This window comes from Mus pahari, chromosome 1, assembly GCF_900095145.1.
Source record: "Mus pahari chromosome 1, PAHARI_EIJ_v1.1, whole genome shotgun sequence".
Taxonomy (NCBI): domain Eukaryota; kingdom Metazoa; phylum Chordata; class Mammalia; order Rodentia; family Muridae; genus Mus; species Mus pahari.
The window spans coordinates 104,955,775-104,979,147 of NC_034590.1; the positions used below are offsets into that span (position 1 = coordinate 104,955,775).

The 23,373-nt window shown below is 48.8% G+C and overlaps 1 protein-coding gene across 1 annotated transcript in view; it reads left to right on the forward strand.

The window, feature by feature from the left end:
- The first annotated feature begins 2,361 nt into the window (after nt 1-2,361).
- The window catches only part of Ptpre (protein tyrosine phosphatase receptor type E), a 143,736-nt gene continuing 122,724 nt past the window's right edge, over nt 2,362-23,373 (forward strand). Inside the window, exon 1 of the mRNA XM_021221436.2 lies at nt 2,362-2,635. The gene's annotated coding sequence lies outside the window, so the exon portion shown is untranslated. The remainder of the gene's footprint in view (nt 2,636-23,373) is intronic.

Sequence of the window (23,373 nt, forward strand, 5' to 3'; positions counted from 1 at the left end):
AAGGCAAGGCCTGGGCCAAGTAGTGGGAGTGGGTGGGTAGGGGAACAGAGGTGGGGGGAGGGGTATGGGAATCTTTCGGGATAGCATTTGAAATGGTAAATAAAGAAAATAATAAAAAAAAAAAAAAAAAAAAAGAATTGCCTTGGTCATAATGTCTGTTCATAGCAGCAAAACTCTAAGACAGTGGGCTTTGCCAGTCTTCTCCCGTCTGCCTTCAGAACAAGATGTAGAAGTCTCAGCTCCTTCTCCCCAAGCCATGCCTGCCTGGACACTGCCATGCTTCCTGCTTTGATGATAATGGATTGAAACTCTGAACCTGTAATTAAATTACAGGTTCCAATTAAACACTGCTCCTTATAAGAGTTGCCTTGGTCATGGTGTCTGTTCACAGCAATGGAAACCCTAGCTAAGACACCCTGTCTTAAAATAACCACCGCATCAAAACAACCCGACTCAGTCAGAAATTTCAGTGATGAGGGCTACAAAAGAGAAGATGGGTTTGAAGGCATTGGGTAGACAATTGATAGGAAGGTAGCAAAGGGGGAGGGACCTAAGCAGGAAGTAGCTTTTCTCAAGCACTGAGAAAGAGGAACCAGGGCTGCATTAGATAAGCAAGGGCTCAGGAGTCACTGGGGAAGTTGGGCGCAGCATCACTGCAGTCAGATTTACTCGGGGATGGGGTGAGGTGGGGTGGGGATGGGGGGGAGTCTGACATCAGAGGACAGTGCTGTCATAGAAGAGGCAAGCACAGCGAGAAGGAATCTCACTCAAGATGCACAGCGGCAGAGTCAGGGCCCAGAAAGCAAGAGCAAGAGCTGGGGCGGAACTGGCAGAAGGTGCCTGAAGAACTGAGCTTGCTGGTGTCTGGAAGGTCGCATGCTTCTGAATGATGTGCACGTGAAGGTGTTACAGCTTTGGAGAAGCCCCCAGGAGCAGGGGCGAGTGAGGCAGGAAAGGAAGAAGACCCAATTTCCCAATTAAAATCTTCAGAGACAGAGGTGGAAGACAGGGGCAGAGAAGGAAGACCTGAGCTTGGGTCCTGGAACCGTGGACAAGGAAGAGCATTCTTAGCACTCTGGAGGGTTCCACGGCTCTTCGGGCTTCCAGTCTACAGCTCTGTCCAGGACAGGCTCCAGCCGACTTAGAAGTTGACTGATGGCTTTTTGAAACCATCACCTTGTTAAGTCAGCTCGGCTCGGCAGCTCTAACAGCAGTAAACTGAAGGGTGAGGTAACACCCCACATATGCTTCTTTCTTGCCATTCGTTTACTTTTTCCCTCCTTCATTTATAAGCTCTGAAAGCAAGGTCCCCAACACAGAAACAGTATCCCCATGAGGCTATGCCCTGGCCCAACCAAACAGGTTCAGAACCAAGATAGACACCATGGCTTTGTTGTGCTTTCTGCCTTCCAGTCAGGATGTTTTATTTCTGTTGCTGAGAAAAAAATATCGGGGGTGGGGGATGGAAGTAAATTCTGGAAGAAAGGATTTCTTTGATTTACAACTTCAAGCTACAGCTTACTATTTCAGGAAAGTCCAGGAGGAAACTTCAGACAACACCTACAAAATCAAGAGCAAATAGATTAAACACACCCTTGCTTGCCCAATGTCATCTAGCCTTCTCGCTTATACTGTTCAGGACCCCTGTCTTAGGGAATGGTGCTGCCCACAATGGAATGAGATTCCCTTTATCAATTAACAATCCAAACAACCCCCAATGGGCATGTCTGACCACCGACAAATCTAAATTATTTCTCCATGAGTCTCAGTTCTAGGTTGTGTCAAGCTAGACTTCATTTACAGTCTAAACTAAACCACTACGAAATAAGTCCCCAGAGCAGCAGATCTGATCCCTGTACTGTGCTCTGCTCCATGTGTGTTTAATTTTGCCAGACATTTTTTACTAATTGTATACCCCCCAGCACCCACCATGGGGCGCCCGCACACTCTTTTCTGGGAGGGAGTGTTCTAACATGTCTCAGCTCTGCCAGCTTCTGTTACCACGGGTCCCAGCCCTGCTTTACCAGTTGTGAAACCTAAAGTGCCACACTACTTCGTGGTATCCAGAGCTAAAGCTGAATAAGAAGGACGTTGAGTTTTCTTTATGGCTTGTTTGAGTGCCGTCACCTTTTAGGACCCTCCCTGATAGTGTCCAGTCAGAGTGCTAGGAGAGAGGCTCCCCAGAGAGGGCATGTGCCTGCATCCTCCCAGTGTAAAGTCCAAAGCTCCAGGAGGGTGAGCGACCGCGGTGCGCTCCCAGAGTCAGGCACCAGGCGTCGCCGTCGCCCCTCGCAGCTCCACGGCCCCGCCCCCGCCGCGGAGCCGGAGCCGGAGCCGGAGCCCAAGCCCAGTGCTGGAGGCGGCCGGACCGGGCCAGACAGATTTCCTGCTCTCCTGTAATACTGAGGGCTGCGGGCTACAGGCTACGGGCTACGGGCTACGGACTGCGGGCTGCGGGCTTCGGGAGAAGTCACCGGCGGCGCAGGTACCTCACTGCCTACGCGCGTCCCCACGACCCTCCCTCGCGCCGGCGGGGACAGCGGACGCCCCGGAGCAGAGCGCGGCGGGCGGGCGCCCGGGAGATGCGGAGTCGCCGCGGCGGAGCGATCGGCGCGACAGCACCGGTCCCTGGGAGGTGAGTGGCGCGGTGAGGGCGGGAGGCAGTACGTCCGGAGGTGGCCGTGCTCCCCGTGCACATTGAGCAGACCGGGATATCCTGGGCCACTGCCAGGGAGGGACGGGTCGTTGTACCGGAGCTGCGTCCGAGCCAGGTCCTTGCCATCCTCCTAGTGTACAGGGTGCTAGCGACTGAAGACCCTATGACCCCGGCTACCTGCCCGAGACGCGGTCCGAACTTGGCTACCATCTCTGCAGCTCTCTCGGTGAACAGCTACACAGAGGGCGTGTGCCTGTGGGTGGTGACCGTGGGAAGAGGACAACAACCTGGGGACGTGTGTGAACGCAGTAGAAACGGGAGGGGGTTCCAACCGGTGTGTTGGGGGCTGCGCACGCAGGGCTTGAGACTGGAGCTTTTCCAGAAAGTGACTCGAGTTGCGCCAACTCCCGGTGCAGAGGGGGCGCTGCGGGGATGCTGGCGCCCGGTCTAGGGCCGGGTGCCTTCCTAGGCAGGCATCAGTTGAGGATTCAGGGTCAAGGTGGAACCTGGCAGGTAGCTCAGGTCTGACGCCAGAAATTGCAGTCCATAGGGGGACCTGAGGAGGTCCTGGAGCCAAAGGCCAGCGGTACCCATCTTGGTGTTTCCTGGGACCATCTGGGGAAGGCTTGGAGACCCACAGGGTGATGAGGTAGAGCCAAGCCTGAGGACTAAGGACTGGACCTGACCTAAATTCCTTCCAGTCATCAAGTATTGTTCTAGAGAGGTTAGCGTGTGATGCCTGCAGGTTTATATTGAGTTATAACGACTTCGTGAGTGCTGGAACCTCAGAAACTACAGGAAGAAAATGGAGCCTTAACTGTGTCGGAGAATTTGAAGGAAGACCAGGAAAGGGTGCTCATGTGTTCTAGAAATAATTGTGTCTCTTGCCCAATCAGTAATGTCCTTGCACCTAAGTGCCTCGTGACCCAAGGTGCCTGGACACCTTTGCAACAATGTTTATGCATTTATTTTCCTACAATGTAAAAACCTATGCTTAGTTAAAGTGGAGCTGGGGGGTGGGGGTGGGGGAATGTTTTTCCAAAACTGAGGGACTAAGCCAAAGGGGACATGAAACAGTAGGTTGCTGGTGGCTGCCAAGGTCCCTCAGCTTTCAGGACATGGACAATAGGCTGGGTCTCTCAGTGCAAGTTCAAGGCCCTGGGGAAACAAAAGGCCAAGTGTTGGTTAGCCTAAAAGGTGGGGTCCACATTGTCAGGGAGAGGATTTCTGTCTCCTGAATGCCAGGTTTGGGCCCAGGTCCTAGTTTCTTGGGATCAATGCTGTCTGTGGATCATCATCAACCCCTCAACACAACCCAACAGTTTTCTGGTTCAGAAGTTGGTAACATTGTTTGTCTTACTGAAAGGCCAGGTCATTGGACAAACTGGATCTGATAATCCCGAACCTCTCAGGCAAATCAGCCCTGAAGTTTCAGTAAGGGAGCTGTTGTCCTTGGATGCTTCCTGGAGCCCCTGTCTGGTCACAAGGTTAGAACAGAGCTGGCTGTTGGTTCCCAGCATGGAAACGCATTTGTCTCTGCTGTGGAGGCAAAGTTGGCCCAGCAGAGCTCCTGGACCAGCAGTCCTACCACTTCAGAGATGGCCTGGAGGAAGACTTGAAACTCTGCCCTTGAAACTCTGTCCTGGGAGTGATCTCAGCCCTAGGCATTCCTGCGTGCAAATCCTTTCACCCCGAGGAAGTGCAGGGAGGTGTGGGAAAGGCCATTACAGTAGGTCAAGTTGTGCTTCTGTGCCTGATTGTCCCTCATTGGTCCTCATGGCTCCATCTCTGAGGACTTTTATTGAAACCACACCTCTGCTGGTCAGAGACAAATTGGGAGGCTAAGGCATGTTCTGCAGTGCACCTGGTATTTTCTTCCAGGGCAACAACCTTACTGCTAAGATTTCCCAAATCAAAGGTGTGCCTTCATTGCCCCACCCCCACCCCCGCTCCACACACTCTCCTAACTTCTCTCAATGCTTTCTTCACCCTTCTGAATGCACTAGCCTCCTCTTTCTGCTTCTGAAAGGGATGCTGAACAGGGGCTCAGTGCTTGGAAGCAGTCTCTAGCTGGCTACTGTTGGGTGGAGAAGCTGGTGATGAAGTAGGGCTCTCTGGAACATGTATGCTTATGTGTAAGGCTCTCTGGAACATGTGTGCTTATGTGTAGGGCTCTCTGGAGCATGCATGTTTGTGTGAAGGAGCTTCTGTTGCAATGTATACGGATGTGTACTGGATCATGGAAACAGGAGACAAACCATAAAGGAGATACAGGGCCAGTTCTTAAGGGGACACTAGATCAAAGAGACCCTACAGGATTCCCCAAGAAGGCAGGTTTGGGGCAGTAGGGGAACAGGAACTACAGGGGTTCTCTTCCCTCACTGTTACATTTTCTTATTTATGGGGTTTGGGTCTCACCTGGGGAGGCTCTGCTCCAAAACAGAAAGGAATATGGCTGTTAGAGGAGAGTCGGACCTCTTAGCCCCCGAGAGTCACTTGAGAAGGCCATGTGCAATGTAGGTCATGGTTGGCTTGCTGTTTCCTAGCAAACAGTGCTGTGGCCTGGTCTCCCAGCAGGCCCCCAATTCTCTAAGACAGGGAGCCTGTTATCAAGTGACTTAGCCATCCTTAAACCTCTGTGGACCCTCTGCCAGAGCTTCCTCTTGGTTCTATGGAAGGACATTTGGCCCTATTCTAAAGTACTTCTTCAAGTCTATTTTAGAGTAATAGTTGATTTGTTTTAACAGTTCAGCTCATCCGCCAGAAAAGGAATGTCTCTGAGACCTTGGACTTTGTTGGGCTTAGACTTGGATTCGAATCCTGCCTCAGGTGTGGTCTTGTATAAATGACTTAAGTTCCGACAATGATGCTCACGCCTCGGGAATGGAATGCCCATCACTACTTTGTTGGTTACTGAGATGAGATCAGGGGGTGCATGCATGTACACTAGAAAGCATGGGATCAACACCCAGGAAAGCAGGTATGTTTCCTAAAATACCATTCATCATACATGGTAAAAAAACAACATGGGACCAGGGAGATGGCTCAGTGAGAAAAGTGTTCGCCTAATAAGCAAGAGGAACCAAGTTCAAGAGCAACAACGTACATAAAACATGCCAGGTGTGGTGCTGGACACTTGTAATCCCAGCTCTGCGGAGGCAGAAACAGGAGTATCTCTGCGACTTGCTGGGTTTGATAGCCTAGCCTATTTGGTGAGTTATGTCAACAAGAGACACAGTTTCTAAAAAGGTAGATGGTATCTGAGAAATGGCTCTTCAGGTTGTCCAGCAAGTGAACAAAATCAGGTTAGTGGATAGTCTCTCTTTGTGTGCAACCTGAAAGGATAGTTGGGATCAATATGACGTGGCATATTAGGCAACTTTAATTTTTTCACAATGAGCTGAACTATTATGTAAATTTTGCATAACTTAGCTATTTAATCTCATAATGCTTTCACTTATGGTGCACCAGGAGTGAATTCATTCCTCGTCATGTACCACCGACTCTGGTGTTAGTGATCTGTGAGGCAAAACTACAACTTGCTGTGGACGTTAACCTGGGCTTGTGGCCTGAATTAAACTAGGCTGGGTGTGTAGCACCAAGAGGCAGTGTAGCCCAGAAGAGAACATGCAGAATCGGGGCATAAGGTCAGCTTTGCAACCATTAACATAGAACAATGATGGCCCCCAAACGCTCTGGGCTTAACAACTCTCCTCCAGAGAATAGGGCAGCTCTGGAACAGCTCTGAGCCTCTCCAGGTGCTAGGCCGGTGGTTCTCAGCCTGTGGGTCGTGGCCCCTTTGGAGTCGCACATCAGATATCCTTCATATCAGATACTCACATTACAATTCATAACAGTAGCAGCGCTATAGTGATGAAGTAGCAACGGAATGATTTTATGGTAGGCAGTCATCACAATATGAGGAACTATAGAAGAAGGTGACAGTATTAGGAAGGTTGAGAGCCACTGCTCTGCGGGCTCTCTGATTAGATTCCACCTGCCCTCCAGATGGCTGGGATGTATAAAACAGGACTAAGGTGACAGGAACATACACTGTTTCTGATTCTCCAGGAGAGGCAGATGGTGGGGGCTGATGGTGGATGCAGGCTGGGAAGGACCTCCTTTGGGAATTACCTGCCTAGCCCCCTTTTTCTTTTCTCAGGTCCTGTTGCTGTTCCACAAATCTCACCGGTTGGGGTCCGCCCCATCCAGGTGTGCCACACAGGAACTTTTGATGTGGTTCACAGCCTCTGTACTCACTGTGTCTGGCTCTCTGCCCAAAATATGGGTTTCTTTCTTTCAGCTACATAAATGAATACTTCAAAGGGTTTGGTGAAGCTTATGAAATAAAAAAAAAAAACACTCTTAGTCACGTAATTCAGAAAAACAAATTAACATATCCTTTTATATTGATTCCCAATGAAGGAGAGGCCAGGTAAAGTAGTTTTAAAGAATGGTCACCTATTTCAAAATCATTTTTAAATACAACCAAGAGTGCATTTAATCTAGCTTGTCACAGAATTGGTATCAAGTATTGATAACAATAGTGAGTCTTTTTTCTCTCTCTCTCTCTCCTTGAACAGAAACTCCATCAAGAGGAAGGAAACTCAATTAAAAATTGGTCCTTAGCTGTGCTGGGCTGTAGTCAGATGTTTGGGGTCAGTAGACTGGGGTGAAGAGTGGCGTATTGATTGAGGAGTTTGTTTGGGCATCTGGTCTGAGTGTGGGCAGCACAAACTCTGATCCCTTAGATGGTCCAGTGTAATAGTTTGGCCACAAGCTCCTGCAGCAGATGTGTGATTCTGCATCTGCTCAGGGATGGCCAGACTATTAACAGGGTACTTGGGACTCAGGATGTTTGGGGTGTGAAGAGAAAGAAGCACGGGCAAAGGGAGCCGAGGGAGTGGTGTGGGGGACTCTGTGCGAGAACAGTATAGGAGGCCACCAAGCACAGAGGGCTCTTCAGCCATGTCACCCTGCCTGGAACAGAGCCACCAACAGAACAGGCAGCTCTTTGTTTCCTGAAGGAGATGGCACAAACTGGGGCTCTGGGCAAGCACTTTGAGGTGGATGATGATGTGGGAAGGATGTGATCCTCTGGCATGAGCCTGAGCAGGTGTGATTCTTCTACCCTGTCTCTTTCTCTCCCACCCCTCCCATGTGTGTGTGTGTGTGTGTGTGTGTGTGTGTGTGTGTGTGTGTGCTCACATGTGCAAACTCACAGGAATACTTACCCACATATACCCTTGTCACAGGTTCGAAGGTGTCTGCGGTAGTTCCTCCATCTTTTTTAAAAGATGTTTATTTTATATAATGTGTGTATTTTGCCTACATATTTGTTGTATGCACACTACATACTTGCCTCATGCCCACTAGAGTCAGATCCTCTGGAACTGGAGTTAAAGGTGGTTGTAAGCTGCTAAATGAGTGCTGGGGATGGAACCCAGATTTCTACAAGAGCAGCGAGTGCTCTAAGACACTGAGCCTTCTCTCCAGCCCTCTCCATCTTGTTTATTGAGCCAGGGCCTCTCACTGGCCTGGAGCTCACTGTTTTGTCTGGATTGATGGGCTAGGGAGACCCAAGGATCCCCTTGTCTCTATCTATCCCAGTGTTTGGGTTGCAGGGACATGGAGCCACACTTGGCTTTGTACATGGATGCTGGGGATCTGAATCCAGGTAGTTGTACTCATACGGCAAGCATCTACGGAGCCATCTCCACAGCCCAGTGATTCCAGGCTTTACAACAGGAAGGAGATGGACCTAGATACAAAGGTTCTGGTGCAGTGGAGGCGATAAAGAGCGAAGACTTGTCTTAAACTTGCAGTTCATTCAGGGGTCTCCTTACTTGAACTAAGAGCTTGAGAGTGTCCAAGTCTCTGTCACGATGTCCTTGGGGCAGGTGCTGGGTTTCTAGTCAAGAAACAGATATCATTTTTGTTAGGATTTGGATCTATTTGGATACTTCCAGCTGGACATTAGTCACCATTTGTACTGAGAAGAAAATTAGTTCCATTTTTTTTTTTCCTCTACTAGCTTTCTGGATTCTTGTTTGGATAGACGCTTGATTGCAGTATATTATGACAAGTGGCCTTTAGAATGTGTCATTTTATTTTGTCTCCCACTCCAAGGACCTGGAGTTTTCAGGCTGTGACTCCCCAGCCAGCCTCTAAGCGGTTTCCTCTGAGGGCTGTGTGCTCTCTGTATACAAGGCCCTGACCTTGACTCCAGGCCAACAAGCCCAAGTGCTGTCCCAAGAGCAAGCTGCCCCGTCTGCGGGGCCTGGGAGTGGGAAGCTCTAGCTGCCACCGGTATCTTGTGAAACTCTGCCAGCTTTGACCTTCCTTTCTTCTCCAGCTCAAAGAGGCCACCATCAAAGCCGGACACCCACCTGCAGGATTTGATGCCTGACCTGGAGGCCTCCCTCTTTACCTCCACCCGTCTGTCTGAAATTCCCATCATGGGAGCCAGCTTGTATTTAGTTCTTTTGTTAGGATTCCCCACACAGGTGGATTTCCACCCAGAGGGAGAGTCTCCTGCGGAGATGCTGATCTTCGAGTCTTGGAGGCAGCCCACTTTCCTGTGGGTAGGCAAGGCCACACGCAGGCAGACATGGCCAGGGGCTCTGGTCAGGCTTTGAGGATACCAGCAGACCATTTTCTCATGGTATAATTCCCCACAGCTGGCTTTGCCCCAGCCCAGTGCTTCCTAACCTCCCAATGCTGTGACCCTTTAATATAGTTCCTCATGTTGTGGTGACCTCCAACCCTAAAATTATTTTCATTGGTACTTCACAACTTGGGAATCTTAATGCAAATATCTGTGTTTTTCAATTGAATTAGGTAATATCTCTTCTAAAGGGTCATTTGACACCCCCCCCCCAAAAGGGTCAAACACACATGCTGAGGACAATTGTAAAAGTTCCATATCGGTCATGTGTTCTAGAACATACTGAGGAACATACTGTGGCTAGTTGTTTTGAGGGGAGAAGGGATGGGTCATTAAAAGTGGAAAAGCCTCTAGCTTCCTCCATGGATAATGTGCTTCCTTCTACAGAATGCACTAGACTGCTTTCCAGGTCCCTTAGAGACCCAAGGTATCCCTCTGGGGGAACATGTCCAGCTGAGAGCACTTCTTGTCTAAGTTCCTCTCCAGTCTTTCTCCCTTTGCCCCAGTGTCCCTTCATCCTGATCTTCTACAAACAGGGAGGAGAGAGAAGGGGCTGAAGGAGGAGAGAGGAAAAGAGGGAAGCAGTTGCTGTGGGCAATGAAGGGGTGAGCTACACTCACAGAGACCAAGCTGCTGTTTCTCATTCCGGCATATGCTCTTTCAGAGGGTGTGCGGAGTCTTATGTCTTGGGCACATCTAAGCAGAAGATAGGAATGAGGGACTTGCCTGAGTCAGTTCTAGAAAGCTTGGTGGCACATGGTTGCATCAGATATAGAATTCAGACCCAAACACCTTAGAGACTAGAAGCTCTCTCCCAGTTACCGAGGAGGCAGTCAGTGTGATTTAATAAGCAGCCAGAAGGTATACGTCCTTTCTGTTGCTTTCAAGGGTGCGCAGAGGCTCAGTCTGGTCCAGCAAATCGTTGCTGTAGGGTACTTCCTTTAATGAACACAAAGCTTGCAAATGTTTTCTCAAAGAGCATAAAATACTTAGCTGTGTAGATAGAACTCCTCCATAGTCCTGGTTGTACTGTGTCATTCACCTATAAAACAGAACCCCCCAAAAAAACTCTCCCGGTCTCCAGCCACATTATCCTGCATTGTTACAAATGGAAGGAATCCTTGTTCCTGACTGCTTCCACCTTGAGTGTTTTCACTGGACCTAAAAGCAACCTACACAAACAGAAGACAAGTGTGAGATGGGGGGGGGGGGTGTGTGGGGGGGGGGTGCTCTGACACAGCCAGTCACTCTGTCCTTATCTTCCAGCCTCTGTTGACTTAGTGTTCTTCTCCTGAGCTCCGAGTGGCTCTTGATCAAGCGCATCAGTAATTCAATACATTTCTTTTTGCCCACATAGCAGGCTTCAACATAGCAGTCCTCTGTGGGTGATGTCACCAGCTACTCATTTAAACATTTTTTAAAGCAAAGTTCCAACTTGGGCTCAAATATAATATAAAAGTGCAAGAATCAGAAATTTAATAATTTTGTACTGTGCTGAGGGGAGTTAGGACTATTCTTAGCAATCTAGAAATATTTCAAAGGCTCTTTCTGAGTTTTGCCCAAAATGCTAGCAGTATTTGATGGTCTGCAAGAAGAGGCAAATAGAATGCTTAAATCTTTATTGAATTCTTAGACTATACACACACATGTATAGCACTGCATTTATGCCTGTGACTGTCCTAGGGATGTCCCAGGTCCTCAGGGATAAGGAAACTACCACCCCAAGGGAGGCATAGGGGTGATCCATTGCAGAGGTGGGGCAGAACAGGCAGAATGGGCTTGTGGAGAACTGGAAGGGCTTCACTGAGGAGGGGCAGGCTTGGGTGTGAATGTTTTCTTGGCAGCCAACAGGACTGAAGTATTTCAGACAGAGAGGCTTCTGTAAGTTTGCCTCACAGCGGGGGAAGTGGGCTCTCCTGCCTGGGAACAGCAGGTGTCTAGATGCAGCTAGCTGGAGCAGGGTCAGAGAGGACTAGGAAAAGGCAGTGTTGTGGGGCTCAGCAATCACAGGGACACCAGCCAAGAGTCTGGACCTGCCTGAGGGACCAATGCCTCCCTTGGAGATTCTGAGGCACGCTGCTGGCAACTCCTTTTGTAGAAACACGTTTTTTAGGAACTGCTTTTCATAGGTTTGAGAGTCTTGAGTGACCCCTTCCCTATCATGAAACCTGGGAATTTGGGGCGAGGAGGATAACTCAGCAAGTGAAGCACTTGCCGTGCATGGTTTTTTTGTTTGTTTGTTTGTTTTGTTTTTTGTTTTTTAAGATTTATTTATTTATTATATGTAAGTACACTGTCGCTGACTTCAGACACTCCAGAAGAGGGCATCAGATCTCGTTACGGATGGTTGTGAGCCACCATGTGGTTGCTGGGATTTGAACTCCGGACCTTCGGAAGAGCAGTCGGGTGCTCTTACCCACTGAGCCATCTCACCAGCCCCGTGCGTGGTTTTAAAAGGTTCACTGTGTTGGCTTATGTTTGCAGTGTGGCTGGAGACTAAGGATAGAGCTGACAGCTATAGGTGTGACCCTGAGCAGAGGTTAGTTTAGGGAGACTGAGCCTGCAGGCTACATTATGACACCAGTAGGAGGTACCCTAAGAACCAAGTCCTAGAGGTTCTGGTTAGGGCAACCAGGTTTCCTGGAGCAGATACTGGCTCTAAAGTCAAGAATGAGGCCAGGCTGTGGGACATGGGGTGTGCAGTACAAGCACTTGACTCTCCTACCTGGGGGTTGGGCCTGTTCAACAGAAGCAAAGAGCTCTTAATTCAGAACTGCCTCTCTGGGCTAGCCTGTTCATCCTATTAAGATTCAGCAAAACTTGTTGTAAGCAGAGACATAGGCTCCTCAGAGTCACGATGTCTGCCTGCTTCTACAGGCAAAGCTGCTATGACTAGGCCCATAAAGTTTCTAGTGGTGAACTTTGACCTCACTGGGGGACAAACTTGAAATTTTCATTTGCCCTAGCATCCATGACTTTCATCCAAGGACCTCAGCCTATCCAGGAGCCCACATTTTAAGTTTCCTTTAAAACTGGAGGAAATCTGTGTAGTAGGAATGAGACCTCCCGGAAAGGCATGAAGGAGGGTGTCACGGCATTCACAACACCCTGGCTGGTCTCACCTTGCAGGACATGGAGAAGAGACACAATCATAGCAGGAGAAGGAGGAAGCCCACAAAAAGAGGTTTTGGCCTGTGGAATGAGCATGAGTGTACATTGCCCAAGAACTGACCAGATAAAGAAATGCAGGCCCATGAGACAGGAAGCTCTCAAAGGCCCCTTTGTCCAAAGTCATGATGGTCAGCACTGATGCCTGTAGGTTTTTCTTCAGTCCTTGCTCTCCCAGCCCACCCTGACCCAAGTGCCTGCCCATCCACACAGGGCAGTCTCTAGGTCTGAAACACAGACATAGCCTGGCATCTGTGCCTATGAGTTAATGAAGCACTCCCCCAAAAGGCGTCATTACCAAATGCAAGGAGAAAAAAAGAGACACTACTCTCTAGTTATTTTCTCAGTGGCTTTCCTCATGTATTTTAACGTCACCAGAAATAGATCTTTCTATATGAGTCTTTCTGTTTGCCAACAGCTGAAGTCACCTCCTGCCTTCCTCCGTCTAGGCTGCCGTGTGTTTCATCTCCCTACTTAGAGGTGGGGCGTGACACCAGAGGCAGTTAAGAAGAATAAGTCTTACCTGGGACCCCATGGTACACGTCAGGAATCAGGAATTCAATGTTTGCCTCCCATTCTGAGCTAGGTAGACTGATCCCTCATCCCCTGCTTCCTGAACCTGAAGCTGCTGGACCTAAGAAAATGAGGCCCAACCTGTGTCCAGCTGAGGCAAGCTGAGGTCCATCCTTGATCAGGGCCTGAAGGTGAGATCCTGGGGCTTTGAGCTCTGTATCCCCCATCTATCTGCTCTGTTCCGCCTAAGTGATGCTCAGCCTATTCCCGGGGGATATTTTCGAGGCAGCATATTGCCTCCAGGAGGAGTCTCAACAGCAGCCTGGATGCGAGTCTCAAGCTCAGTGCGCATTGTTTGGCAAATGATTTATTGTTTGTTTTATTCAAATGCACATCCTGAATGGAGAGGGTTGCGCTGGGCAGGGATCGATGAGATGGATCCCAGCTACTTTGCTCAGCCTCAGCTTCTTTTCCATTTGCAGGGTAACAGGGATTGATAGCTGCTGAAACAGTGACGTCCTCTCCTTGTGGCTTGGGGTCGTGGAAGCTGGAGCGGGCAGGCTCAATTTACCGATTGGCTTTTTAACCTGGAAGGTAGAGAGAGTGGCCATGCCAGGGCGACTGCTCTGAGCTCATCGCTAGAATGCTTGCCTGTTCAACTGTAATGGGATTAGAGGCCATACTGGCAATGGAGTGGCTAGTTTCTAGTAACTAGGTTAGGATGCAATGGTTAGAGCTAGAAACTCCCTGCAGGAGACCAGGACCCCCTGGAAAGAGAGATCCTGGGTTTGAGTGCACTGCCTCTGTGTGGAATCTCTGCTGGGGTCTCACTTAAGGTGCAATCTGTTGGTTCTGTTCCTCATCCTCAAAACCAGGTTCCCAGACCTGGTAGAGGTGTGACTGTCCAAGTACCTCCCTCTGCTCTACCCAGACAAGAATTTGGGGAGCAAGAAGCAAACCCCAAGTCAGGCTAAGTGAGGACCAGCACAAAGTGCCAGACGGGGAGGTCTATCCCTGAGAATAGCAGGCAGCGCAGCTGCCTTCTCTCCTGGGCCTCAGCCTCAGCAGGCAGGTGTGTGATGTCACCTCAGCTGCTGGGAGAGTGCTGGCTCCTTTGTACTCCTGTGTCAGAACTCACATCACACGCAGAAGAACCAGCCCAGAAAGGTGTTGCCTTCAAATAGAAAAGGAAAGACAGTTGCCCTTCTGTTCCCCACTCTCCTTCCACAGATGTCCTAACATAATGAGAAGCGTGCTTTCTGCGCAAGCCTTTTCGGGCAACCGACAAATGAAGTCACCTCCTACCTTTATGAGAGGCTTGCCCCACCGTCTCATCTGGCTATTTAGAACCAGAGTCTGTCACCAGCTTTATGTCAGAGTGCCAAGGCAGGTGAGAGGTGAAATCTGGCCAAGTTCCTCGCAGGTCATGATCAGGCTCACTCACTGGCTGAGGGAGCTGAGAGCTCAGGAACAGCAGGGCCTAAGACCACAGAGGGCCCTGTGGCCTCTCACCTCAGTCCCTGGTGTCACAGTGATCTCCAGCAGCCTCCCACCCAGACCTCCCTGTAGAAGGAGACAGCATATCCCAATAGACAGTCAACCTACAATTGAATTCAGACTAACCTGATGAGAGACTTCTTGCTCTGAAAGACCAGGCTGGGGGGGACCGTGAACCCTCTCCAAAGTTTCCTCTATGTGCAGGGATAACTGATATTTTTCTTGAGTGAGCTCACATGTCCTCCTTGCGGTCAGGATTGGAATCAGCCCCACCCAAACCATGTGCTTCACTCACTGCCAGGTGAACCTTCAGGGGCTACACTCAAACCCACAGCAGTGGGGTGAGAGCAGATGATAGACGGCTCCCACAGGACATCCCATAGTCTGCATTCTCCTCAGGTGGTGTGGTTCACTGATACAGTGGGGGGAGCACAGGGAACACCCCTCAGACCCGGGGAGCTAAACTCAGAGTGAGGCCTCTGGAGATGACAGTGTGGCCAGAGGACTGTACCGGTCCTCCATCTGTACACTGCCAAAGGAGCCCCCGTGTAGTGAGTTTTGGTTATTTTTCCTGTGGTTTCATATCATTTTAAAAATCCAGACTGAAAAAGACTGTTGGGTTGTTCATTCGAATCTCCAGGGTGTTTCCCTGTTCCCCCGGCCTGCGCTGTGGATTTTCACAGGAAGGATGGGAAGTTGCAGGCTTCACAAAGCTCCCATGGGAATCTCAACACGTGGCCAGGGCTGGACCTCTGTGGGCTTTTGCAGGGTCGAAAGAATGAGGTCAGGCTCTTTTGCTATAGAGGAGGACAGGAGGGTGGCCAGGAGGATAGGGCACAGCTAACGAGCCCGGAGAGATGTTCATTACGGGCAGTCCCAAAGTGCTATCTGTCTGTGGTCTTTTCCCTAGTCCAGAGAGCACTGGAGGGAAGCAGCTGGATAGAACCAGCCAAGACACACTGTCTGTGGTGTGGCAGGGTCCAATTTCAAGGGTACTCTTTGAAGAAAAAAAAAAAGAAAACAACTGAGGTTTTGCAGGACTGAGCTCGCTGATAGTGGTGTGCCGGGCAGCTGAGTGATGGAGCAGTCTCATAAACCTTTGCCATGTTCCCCTTCAGTCTTGTTCACCTAAGAAGCAGGAGGGGCTTCTGCGCTGCACTCTCAGCTGGACAAACACCCCGCTCCTGCTGTCTTCATCTGATGTGGAGTCTAGCTGTCACATCTGTCTGCCCTCTGGGATGCCATGAAGGTCTGTCCCCTAAGTGGCTAGCCCTGGGGAGCTCAGCCCTGCTTTGCAACCTCATGTAGGAAGGAGCTAGCTATGTTGAGGCCCTTGGCCATCCGCATGGACCTGAGGCCTCTCTTTCCAGGTACCCTGATTTCTTTTTCTCTGTGTGTTGTAGGAGCTGCACTGTTCATTAGGGTCCATCTTTTGCATTTTGACTGGGTAGTTGTCCCAACTCTGCCCCTAGACTACCTGTGCCACCCATGGTGAGGCTGCCCTGGGTTTGCTTTTAAAGGGCTCCACTTTGCCATCAGAGATCTGTGTTCCTGATCACTGTCTCTCCCTGTCACCTGTAGAGGAGACAAAAGCAGGTGGCAAGGTGGGTGGTTTCCCCCATAGCCACTTGCCCTGGTTCCCCTCCCCACCTTCTCCCCCCCCCCCACCTCCCAACTATTCCATCTCTGTTTTCCCACTCAGAACTTCACAGCTAGGGCTTCTTAGGCTCTGTCTGAGGACACTGGAGTTGGCCAAGTGAATGTGCTGACCCAGAGCCAGCAGCTCTACGGGCAGCTGCGGTTGCCTGGAACCTCTGGGAGTTTTCCCTTCCAGCACCCCTGCCCTGGGGCAGAGGCCTGGAGAGTGGGTCCTTGAGCAGGCTGGAATGGCATGCCATTCCTTTGGCATGAGTAATGGTAAAGCCCCCAAATCCCTAGTGTTTTCTCCCTGTTGTTGTCTAGTGCCAGGGATGGCCTTACCCTATGTGGAGGGCACAGCAGGTGGCCTTCCTGGAACTGGGCACCACCTAGGGGCACAGTGCAGGGGGGGGGCATGGTGGAAACACCCTGACTTAGACCTCAGGAAGCACAGCTATCTTTAGCTCCCTGCTAGGAGTTGGGGAGAATCCCAATTATGACAGGTTTTGCCAATCAGCTTCTGATTTGAAAATCACTTTAAATTCATTTTTGGGATCCATAGAGAGTTTTGCTTTAAGAAGAATCTTAACAAAGTAACCTCATGTTGGAGTGTGTGTGTGTGTGTGTGTGTGTGTGTGTGTGTGTGTGTGTGTGTGTGTGTGAAGGACAAAGTCAAGTATTATTCCTCAAATGTTTTTGAGACAGGGTGTGTCAGTTGACCCAGAATTCCCTGCTTTGGTCAGACTGGCTGGCTAAAGGAGTTCCAGAATCCTCCTGTCTCCTCCTCAGCACTGGCTTTACAATCACCCCCTGATTTTTACAAACGTTCTGTGGCTCAGGCTCACGTCTCCATGCTCGTGTGGCCAATACTTTAACCTAGGCCCTTTTCCCAGCCTTTCCATTCTCCTTTCACAGAGGGTCCATACCATACACAACTTGTGCTTCTGCTTCTCTGCAGAATCTCAGACGAATCTGGAATCTGAGGTTCACATTCAGAAGGGGCCCCAATTGCTTGCCTTTGTTTCCCTTTGCCTGATTTCTGATGAATCCCCCACAGGATCAAAATGTATCCAGCAGGCAGGTTAGTGTTGGTACAGTGTGGGATCTGGCTCCAGGAGGGGACATCCTTGTAGAAAGCTTACACTGGAAAACACCCATAACGAGTACAAGGCACATTTGGGTGGAGTTTAAACACTGTGTCAAGATGCGTGAAAATAGATTTAGTCACGGTGTCAGGCAAAAGATGTCTTTGGAAAGTGAGTGTCTGTACAAATTAAAAGAGCATGTGAGGACAGACTTTCAACTTTGCTTATGCAGTCTGTGGAGACAGTTATAGGATTATGGGCATGGCTGCTTTCAGGAAGGATAGAGAAGAAGGGTAAGACATGAGATAAGGAGGACTGGGAGAGGCTCAGTGGCTAAAGTGCTTTCTCTGCAAACATGAGGGCCTGAGTCCAAATCTCCATCATCTATGTAAGAAGCCAAACATGGTGGCATGTGTCTGTAACCCCAGTGCAGGGGGATGGAGACGGGATGGTCACTGGGTCTTGCTATCCTGGTCTCTCTGGGCTAATTTGAGAGCTCCTGGTTTAATGAGAGAACCTGTCTCCAAAACATAAAGGGGAAGCCCAGCAGGACAGATCGTTGGGTAACGGTATTTCCTACATTCAGTTGCTGTGAAGTGACACCATGACCAAGGCAACTTACAAAAGAAAGCACTTAATTGGGAAGGTTAGTCCATGGTCGTCATGGTGGGGAGCATGGTAGCAGGCATGCATGCAGGCAGACAGGCAGGCAGGCAGGCAGAGTGCTGGAGCAGTAGCTGAGAGCTTGCATCTTATCCACAAGCATGAGGTAGAAAGAGATCGGCTTTTGAGACCCTAGCCCACCCCCAGTGACACACTTTCCTCAACAGGGCCACACCTCCTAATCTTTCCATAAAAGCCCAGAAACTAGGGACCAAGCATTCAAACATATGGGCCTATGAGGGATATTCTCACTCAAACCACGAGGTGCTTGATGCCAAAGCTGCTGATCTTAGTGTAATCCTTGGCGCCACAAGGTGGAGGATGAGAATTTGACTCTCTTAAATTGTCCTCTGTCCTTGAACCCTCACACACGTACACAGGTATGCAAAAGTAGATAATGCAATTTATTACATACATAATGCATAAATAAATGCGAGCTAAAAATAAGTGGAAAGTGCTAGAGGGAAGATTCCTGACATTGACCTCTGGGATCCACATGTGCACAAATAGGTAGGTGCACACACCTATCCACACATGTGGACACACATGCACACAATACACAAATACAACATGAGATCAAGCAAACATGAGATTAGCAGACATTTTTTTTTACCATGAAGTACAGTTTGTTTCTTTCTGCTCACTTTTCTTAGCACTGTTTATGTAGTATTTGATATTGTACTGGGGTGTCCAGCCTTTGCACATTGCAGTGCAATGTTGTCATCTACGAATGTGTTGTGCTTCATTCTTGCGTGTCTTAAGATGCATGTGTTCCTCAGGCAGCAATGTGAATATGTCTACAAGCCACACAAACACCTACAGGACTATCCAGGCAAATTTTCGATACCGTCCCCTGAATCGTAGAACATAAAAAAGTGTGCATGGGTCCATGGAGCTCCGCATTTCCATCCTTGTGCTTCCTAATGTACAATTTTAAAATCCAGAAAGTATGAGCACTGAATCTTGGTAGCTAAGCTGGGTAAACAGTGGTCATTGTTGCAAATGGCAAAGCAAGAGAGCCTGTGACAACCATACCTTTTCTGCCTTAAGCAGAGGCATTGAAATAGTAGATAGTGCTTAGGAGAGAAACATGGAAGCACACATGCCCGGGTACTGTGTGACTGTGTGATCCTCAGCACTTCTCCCCTTTTCTGTATTCTAGAATGTGACTGGCATATTTATCCCAATTTAGCTCAAGGCTTGGGCGGGGCTCTAAGGTCTCCTTCCAGAGCTGGCAAGCTGATGTGGGGTATGCACAGTGGCTTTGCTTACTTACCTCCTGTATGCAGACACCATCCTAAGGTCTTGATGGCTGTCCTGGTTAGATCTTATCAGCTTGACACAAACCAAGAGTCATATGGAAGAGGAAACTCAATTGAGAAAATGCCTCTATCAGAGTGCCTGTGGCAAGTATGCTGGGCATTTTCTTGATTAATGATCGATGTGGAAGGGCCCAGCTCACTGGGTGAGGTACTAGCCCTGTGAAGGTGGTCCTGGGTAGTATAAAAAAGCAGGCTGAGCAAGCCTTGGTGAGCAAGCCAGTACGTAGCATCCTTCCACAGCCTTTGCTTCAGTTCCTGCCTCCAGGGTTCTGTGTTGAGTCCTGCCTTGACTTCCTTTCAGTAGACTTTGAAATGTAAGGTTAAAATAAACCCTTCCCTTCCCTTCCCAGGTTATCTTTGGTTATCATGTTTTGTTGCAGCAAAGGAAATCTAACCAAGACAATGACCAACAGCTGCCTTCCTCCCAGAGAGCAGGATCCATGAGAAAGCAAGGAACCACCATGTCTTGAGGGTCTGGCCTCTGAAGTCACATCCTGTCATTTCTGTGATCTACACGTAGTGACTTGAGTTAGACATACTCAGGCATGGAAGAGCAGCCAGCCCATTCCAAAGTGTAGGTATTGACAAAGACTTATTAGGTTAAATTCTGAATGCTTGAATCCTGGATCTTGGTAACACACAACCCAGTGTGATTCTGGTTAGCACACTGAGAAAAGAAACTTCAAAGAAAGTTTCCGGACAGCTCTCAGAACCAACACTGATGCTGGCAAACAAGGCAAAGAGAATGAACAGGGGTCCAAGAAGCCACAGCTTGAGCTTCGGTCAAGATCAGGCCACAGGAAGCTTCTAGTAAGGATGTGGCCAGAAGTCCTCAGCCTCTAAGGCCAGCAGACACTTACCGTGTTAAAATAGCTTAGAACATCCCAGAACCCACATGTCATACTGCAGACTTCAATGCTAGGGTAGAACATATTGGAGTCTTGTGTCACCTGCTCTGATGTCAAGCTCTGGAGGACCCAAGAAGACAGGGAGACCTCCCCTCCCCCCACACACATACACGCTCTGGGAAGAAAGCATTTTTGATCACCCATTGTACAGATGTTCTCTTCCTGAAACTGGAAGATTCAGGCTGCTGAAAACCTCCCCCTGTCTGTTCTGTACCGAGCTTAAGTGTTCTTTCAGCTGTACTGTAGCCTGTGCTATGATATTAATACATTTCATGATTCCTTATATGCATTGGCGTGGCATACCCTTTAGACATGGTAGATAACCCTGTTGAAAAGGAGCTAATCCTTTTAGAGAACAAATATACTTCAACTTTTCTTGAAGATTAGAACTCCCTGAAGCAGGTTTTCTCAAGGCAGAGTAAAGAATCTTCTGTTGCTTTCACCCTCAGTAAGGGCGTAGCTTGCCGTATTCCATGCCGAGAGAGGGGGACAATGCTTTTGCCAGTGCATCAGTGCCTTCGGGAAGAATGAAGAATGTAGAGGTTGTTAGCAAAATATTTGAAAGGGTTTGGGTTTACTTTAATCAGTTACCTACAAGGCTGTTTAAATATGAGTCTCATTAAGAGCTAAGCACAGGTGCCCATGAGTGAGGAAGAGGCAGGTGTCTTTCTTATATCTGGCAAGACATACATGAAGTTCTTCTTCTGTTCAGGGCTTCTGTTCAGAGCTCTTCAATCATCTGTGGCAGAGATGGAAATTTCTTCCTGTCTGTCCTGAAGTTGCTTTCAACCTTTCCCAGGAGATGTGCAGGCTGAGAGTTTGAGATGCTGGGCTCTCCCGTGGGGTTAGCCACAGGCTCTGCAGGTCTAGAGTAGTCCTGGGGTTACCATAAATGGAGGACTCACAGGTGAGGAGCTAGACAGGGACATGAGCTGGGAGGCTGCTATCCAAGGAGGCAAGAAGGAGGGGGGGAGGGGAGGGGAAATAGATGGAGAAAGAAAGCAGAAGGAGGGGGAGAGGGGAGCACTCTGAAGCCACAAGTAACCATGTTCAAAAATAGTGTAGAGCAAGCCCCAGAGTCTCAGACCTCTTTAAGGAAGTGGCCGCTTGAGTTCCTTAGCATATTTCTTGATGAGGATGGGGGCTCATTTGGTGTTTTGTTCTCTGGCACCTGAACGCACAATTGTCGCATGATGGTGTTAGATGAAATACTGGCTTGTATTTTCTGGAGAGGGGCTCTTCAAAAACACTAGAACCTACTCATTGCAGCAAGGTGCCCCCTACCCACTGGGCGTCCAGTGGATTCCCAGGACCGTAGTTGCAATTTCTGACATTTAATTAAATGTGTGTGAGCTACCAGCCCATTTGATGCATAGCAGAACTGACTGTTAGACATACAGTAAGTTGCAACCTGAGAGTGGTACTCCTGGGAATCAATGTCAAATTCAGCAGCTCCCAAACCAGGGCATCTTGAGAGACCTGAAGTCGCTACTGAGGTGTCAAGGCATCCCAGGGGAAGCCTGGAGTCCCTCACAGCTTTTGTCCCATTTTTCTGTTATCATGATTATGTTTCAGGGACATTTACATCTTGCAATTAAACACATGCTTGAGGAAAATACAGAGCACCACATTTAGGGATGGGTTGCCTCAGTCATTCGGATCAGAATGAGATGACTGACTGCAGGGAGAGCGTAGAGTGAGTCACTTCCTGAATCGACTGAACTTTTAGAAGAAAAACAATCTCTCTTTCCCCGGTGCATGGCGGAGGACTCTTTATTATTGGTTACAGTTGCCTGTGGTGATCTAAAACCTTCGCCTTCATCCATGGCTTTCTCTATGGTTCATATTTTGTTTAGATATAAAGTACAGAGAGCACCACCATTGTTTGGCTAAGATAATGGATGCTCCTTTCAAATCTGCTATAGAATATTGACTTGGAGTGGCTTCCATCTTGATTGGCATTCTCGATCAACTTTGTATCCCCGCATCTGTGGTGGCCTTCAGATGTCCGGTTCAGGCACACTTCAGAGATGATTAATGCTAGTACTTCACAACTCTTCAAACCTCTCCAGCCTATCTCACGTGCTTCTGAGCATTCTTTTAACTGATAAACCGTACCCTTCCTTTGACCAACGAGTCTGTGATTTGTTTATGTAGCTGTCTTCCAGACCCTGGTTCCAGGCTTACAACCTCTTTCAGGAAACCTTGGCTACTGACAAGCCCACGTCTGTTTCCTCAGTGCTTAAAATTTCTGAGTGGGAAAGAGAAGAAGGAAATTTGATGTGTATTCAGCAGTTCTTGAACTGTTTTAAAATGCATACGTGGGCACCAGTTGTATCGATCTGACCCTCCTCCTGTGGGGAAAGTTTTCAATGCCAAAGCCCATTTCCTCTTTTTCACATCCTCAATGGTTTTTCTCTGTCCACTGGCAATGTGACAGATTTACTGTTCTGCACTGGATTAAGCAGGATACCTGTCTGTCACCCTGAGCCCAGCTGCTGTGCAGACTGATCAAAGAGCAAGTGTCTTCTTGTGGGCAGGAACTTGGAGGCCTTCACTTTGAATGCACACTTCCCTTCAAAGGAGTATTTTAGAAACCACAGTGTTTGATAGACTGGGGCTGTATTGATAATGTCACATCAAAGCTTAGTATTCTCTTTTATATAGTTCTGGTGGTGGTGATGGTGGTGGTGGTGGTGGTGGTGGTGGTGGTGGTGGTGGTGGTGGTGAGTATGTTTACTTACATGTGTGTACACTTATGGAAGTCAGAGGACAACTTAACAAGAGCTGGTTTCTTCTTTCCATGTAAACTCCAAGAATCAAACTCTGGTCATCATCAGTCCTGGTGGCAAATGCCCTTACCTATTAAGCTGTCTCTCTGGTCCTTCTCAGCCTAACTCTCTCCTAACCCCCAACCCCTTTTTAGCCAATAATTAAAATTTTTGAAAAAAAATATTGATTTTTTTTTATGTGTATGATCGTCTTGTCTTCATGTTTCTATGTATACCACAGGTGCCTGGTACCCAAGGAAACTGGAGGAGGGCATCATTTTCCTGGAACTGGGCTTACAGATGGTTGTGAGCCACCATGTGGGTCTTAGGAACTGAACCTGATTCTTTTGCAAGAGTACTCTTAACTGCTAAGACATCTCTGTAGTCCCAAGGTATAAGCTAGGCTGTCTAGTTCGTGATCTCCCTGCCTCTGCCTCTGCCTCTGCCTCTGCCTCTGCCTCTGCCTCTGCCTCTGCCTCTGCCTC